We start from the raw sequence: 5,349 nt of genomic DNA, 5'->3' as shown, positions 1-5,349 counted from the left end.
GAGAGTCGGATGGTCAACAGGCGGCGGGGAGACTCGCCTCTCCCTGCAGGGAGGGGAGGCGGACAGTCATCCCGTCGTTCCACTGCTCTTGGGCGGCCGTCTCGGTCGCGCTCTATGGTAATCCGAGTCCGACTGTGGCTGATAGCCAGCTCCGTGTCCTTTCTTCCTCGGGCACCGCCAGTCGGCGGCCGAGACGTCGCGCCTTGATCTCGGTGCGGGTCGTCGTTTGGCCGCTGCGGCGCCTCCGTGCGGTAGCTGGCCTCGTTCTGCGCAGCGGCCGCGTCAAGGAGCCGCTGGACTCGCTCCATCATGAAGCGGCGCTCTTCGCCCTCAAAATTGTCCAGCTCATCCGCTGCCGCCTGGGCGGCTCGGATGTTCTTCGCTGGCGTGGCATACACGGGACGGCTAGCCCCAAACAGGCTGGTGATGGCTATGCCGCACTGCTGAACTGCGCCAAGGTGACTGGGCCCTGCCGGAGCCGGCGAGCCGCCAACAGCGCGATCCATCTCCCGCTGGTAAGCTTCTCACAAGCGTCTCATGCTGGCTAGCTTCTTCGCGCCTTCAACAAGCTGAAGGCGGCATGCTTCTAACGTCTCTGCGTCAGCATCTTCCAGAATGGGCGCAGCTAGGTCTTGCAGCGCCGCGCCGAGTGAGTCGGGCGCCCTTCCACCAGGGAACTCGTCATGACTGATGACGAGCACCTCAGTGATGGTGCTCCCGTCGCTCTCCGCGTGGGGGAGAGGTTCGTCATAGACCACCACGTTGGAGGGGAACGCATCGACCGACGCGGTGTCGGAGTCGACCAGCATTGGGTCGGTGGAGCCTACTGACTCCAAGTCTACGGCAGGCTCGCCGGAAACGTGGAGTTGATCGAGGAGGCCCGTGAGGAGGTTTTCGGGGCCGCCTACGCCTGCGTCGGACGCAGGCTCGTCGGAGAGGCGGACCTCGCCAACAAGTTCGGCTAAGGAGCTGGCTGCGCATGCGATCTCCACGGCGCACAGCGCGTCGATGCAAACTTCGTCTGGCGTGCCTGGCTGGCTGCGCTCGCCAGGGAGGAAAAGGGTTCCCGTCCAGAACAGATCTCCGGACGGCGGTGCACCAGGCCCCACGGTGGGCGCCAAATGTCAGGGGTTTGGTGCGACATATGCCAACGGATGGCTTATCATGGTGGGGGCGAGTAGAACGTCGCCGGTGCCTGGAAACGGGATGAGGCGAAGACATGCACGCCGGCGAATCTTACCCAGCTTCGGGGCTCTCTGGGGAGGTAATACCCCTACTGCTGCTCTGCGGGGTCTCCGCATGATCACTATAATCAAGGGTTTACACGGTTGCTCCTTGAGCTATGTATGGTGGTAGGAGAGGGCAAGGCTAGCTCTCTCCCTCTATCTGGTGAGGTATAGAACTTCTGGGATCCAACCCTATGCATGGGTGCCCTGGGGGGTTTATATAGGCCTACCCCCCAGGGGTACAATGGTAATGTGACTGGGCGCGGGCCCAGCCATCAGTGTCTCCGACCTTCGACTTCTCCGCCAGCTGCTGGGGCCCGCCGACTGGTGGGCCCCGCCGACTGGTCTGGTATGGAGCCGACAGGCTGCGTCTGTTACGGGCGGGTCTTGCCGGCTGCTGATTACTGTAGCCGTGCTCCTGATGATGCAAGCTTGGTCATGGGGTCATGGCAATAGCCCCGCCGCCTGGCGGGCGATCACTGTGGCCACTCCCCATCTCTTCTTGATTAATGGCGCGTTGGCCCCGGGGGAGGGCTCGGCCGACTCCCCCGGGCCGACTCCCGTTGGGTCCAACTGGCGGCACTCCCGCCGTCTCCCGAGGTCTCGCTGGCTGGTGGGCCTTGCTGCCTGCAGGCCGTACAGACAAGCCGTCGTGGGCGCAGGACCAGGTACAGTGGTGCTGATGTCAGGGCCGGCTGGGCAACAGTGCCACTCCGCGGGGAGATCTTCCCAGGTACGGCGCGCTGTAGCCATGCCTGCCCTTGGTAAGGGGTGGGGAGTGGGCTTCATTGTACCCATGCCCCTGCCCCGCCCCCCTTGATGAGGTCACGGTTTGCTGGAGTCGCCGGCCGACTCCCCAAAGCCGGATTCTCTAGAAGTCGTCCCTGGGACTCGGCCGTGAGCGGGCAGTCGGCCGCCTTGCCGTAGACTCCCCAGGAGGCGGCTCTTCGCCCTGTGGTCTTGAGGGGCGCAGCCTGCCCTGATGTCTTGAAAGGTCATGGGGCTCGGGTTGGCCTACCCGTGGCCCATTACTCCGACAGTAGTCCCCGAAGCTGGTGAGGCGCCGCGGATGATCGGCCGAGAAGCCTCAGCAGTTTCTTTCTCCGGATGCTCGACACATGGTCTTGATTGACTTCCGCCGGGCCGACTAGACGGAGTCGGACTCGCCCGACTCGGTCTCAATCTATTCCGACCTGCTCAGTAGTCCAAACGTCGCGGCGGGATTTCAAGTGGCATGCTAGCTAAGCTTCCAGGACGCCGCTCGCTCTTGGCCTGCCACGCGGGGCACGTGGCTAGGCCGTCCTACCAGCCCACGTGCGCGACGGGACAGGCTCGTAGGCGGGGCCTGCCACTACCACGCCTCGGCGCCCGAGCGGATCCGCTGTGGCCCCGGTGGATGGTTAGGATTCCTGTGGAGTTACTGCGAGCAGTAACTTTGCAGGGATCGTGGGGGCGTGGGGTTGTGGGTGCAGTAAATCCCCACGCCCGCCCCCTTGGCTTCGCAGCCTCGAGGGCTGTAAGTAGGGGGAAGAGGGGAGCACACGCGCTTCTCCTTCCTACTGCCCCGTGCTTTCTTCCTCCTCGCAGCTTCTTCGCTCTCCTGCTTCCTCTTTCTTCTCTCTCTCGCTCGCTCCACCGCACGCCCAAGCTCCGGCGCATGCTGCGGTGACAGCTCGCGACGATGAGCTCTTCCTCTACTGCCGCACCTCCCTCGGTACGCTCCGGTACCTGGGATGGCTCCGAAGTCCACGAAGACCATATCAAGTTCCTCCGCCGGACCCGTCGTCTTCCCGGCGAGGATCGCGTGCAGGTGCGCCTTGCGCTGGAGGGGGAGATTTCCCCCGCCCCGCAGGAGGGCGAGCGGGTCATCTTCCGCTCGGATTGCCTGCGCGGGCTGGGGCTGCCGGCGAACAGCTTCTTCCGGTCTTTCATGGAGTTCTACGGACTCCAGCCGCACCACCTCACCCCCAACACAGTGGTGCTGTTGTCCGCCTTCGTGGCTCTGTGCGAGGGCTTCCTGGGAGTCCTCCCCACCCTCGAGCTCTGGGGGGAGTTCTTCTTCTCCAAGCTCGGCACCCAGGCCGCGGGCGTGCCGGCTCAGTGCTGCGCCTTCATCGCCGTGCGAAGGACAGGAGCCGACAACCACTTCCCCTCCATCGCGCTGCTGAAGTCGGTGAAGATGTGGCAGCGGTCCTACTTCTACGTCAGGAACGTCGCCATGCGGGGCAACTGGGTCAATCTGCCGGCTTTCGAAGCTGGCCCGCCGGCTGGCAGACTGCCCAACTGGTCGTACCGGGCCAGGTCGCTGACGCCTGTGGGAGCCGGCGCCATCTCGCGACTCCGAGTGCTGACGCAGTCGGAGGGTCTGACTGGCCCGGACCTGCTGGCCGCCTTCATCTCGCGTCGAGTTCTCCCACTCCAAGGCCGCCCTCACCTGATGTGCCAGAAGAGCGGGGGCCGCGACCCGAGTCGGATGTGCACCAAGGACATGCCTCACGAAGAGGTGGCCCTGATGGTGAACTACCTCTCGGGCAGCAGGCTCCCGGAGGACTGGCGATTCGGCAAGGAGCCATACTCCCGCGCCAACCCCCCGCCTGTGCTGAGTCGCCTTTCTTTTCTTTAGATTGTCTTCTTCTTGCCGAGTCTTGTTTTAATCAGTCTGCTTTTTGGTTAGAATCCCCTTCTTCACCCACCAGCCAGCACCTCGGGGCCGGCCCGTGAGTTCACCGCCGACCGGGCGGAGAGCGATGTCGACGACCTCGATCTGGGGGCAGCGGCTCTGGAAGACGATGCCGAGGGAGGAGGAGGGACGACAGGCGACTTCAGGCCCTCGGCCACCTTTGCCGACTGGCCTGAAGACGACACCGAGGAAGGAGTCGCCCCTCGCCATTGGCCAGGAGCCAGCCAGCCGGGCGCGGGCTCTTCTGCCGTGCCGGGCATTCCAGGCGGCGGGAAGAAGCGCCGGGCTGCGCCGACTTTGTTTGGCAGCCGGCCAAAGAAGCCCAAGGGCTCGGCTGCAGTGACCCGGCGGGACGAGGCCGCCGCGAAGGCCATCCGCTTCCGTAAGGAAGTGAAGAAGCCGCCGTTGGTCTCTGCGTAAGTATTCTGTCTTCAAAGTTCGTTCTTTCTTCATGCTTTGTCTGAGTCTCTACTCGCCCCTCTTTCTTCAGGGCTCCCCTCTCTCTGGAGCAGGTTGCCGCTGCCTCCGTCATGGGGTCAGCGGAGACGCCCGCCACCACTCGGCGGGTAGACCCCGCTGCCGACCTCCGGGAGGCGACGGAGCGGAATGTGCAGGAGAAGCGCAATGAAGAAGAAGCCCTCCGCCTGGAAAAGGTGGAGGCCGACAGGGCGGAGGCCTCCGCCAAGAAAAAACTAGCGGAGGCCGAAGCCGCCGCCGCGGCGAAGCAGCAGGCTGAGGAAGCCGCACGCCGCCAGGCGGCCTTGCTTGTTACCCCGCTAAACTCTGCGCCGCCGCCGCAGGAGTTCACGGGGCAGACTGGAGGAGCCGGCGGGGAGAACCTCGTCGAGGAGAGGGAAGGCGGCGAACCCTCTACTCGGGGCGCGAACGTTCCGCCGCCGCCTCCGCCGCCGTCTGAAGGCGAGCGACCAGGGACCCTCCCGTGCCACCGACCGAAAACAAGGCCGTGGCGAGGCTACTCCTCCAGGCCGGCTCGCCAGCGTGCCGTCTTCGGGAGAAAGCGACTTCGGCACCCCGCCCCCTGGAAGCCGGCACCGCCAGCTCGGCGGCTCCAGATGGCGAGGCGACAAGCGCCGCACCCGTTGGGTGGGTGCGGGGAGGCGGCACAGGGCCGCTGAATCGGGTGCTCCTGAACGTCCAGGCGAAGCTCCGCGCTAAGGGCGACGCCTTCCAGAGCTGCACCAAGGCGTTCCTGGCGTCGCGGGCGGCCGTCCGGGTATGTCTTTTCTTTGGGTCTTTATTTTTCCTTGTTCCTCTCTGTGGGGGCGCGCCAGCGCACCCACTGGGTGTAGTCCCCGAATTTCGGGTCGGCTGCTGAGCAGGCGGCCCGGAACTCCAATTTGATGGGCTTCTGGGTACCAACTTTGTCTGAAATACTTGTTGCAGGACTACCACAACCTCCGCGTCACCGCCTTCAACCGTAAT

The sequence above is a fragment of the Triticum aestivum genome, chromosome 3A, assembly GCF_018294505.1.
Source record: "Triticum aestivum cultivar Chinese Spring chromosome 3A, IWGSC CS RefSeq v2.1, whole genome shotgun sequence".
Taxonomy (NCBI): domain Eukaryota; kingdom Viridiplantae; phylum Streptophyta; class Magnoliopsida; order Poales; family Poaceae; genus Triticum; species Triticum aestivum.
The sequence above is the reverse complement of the archived record's forward strand: the minus strand, read 5'-3'. Positions refer to the sequence as shown.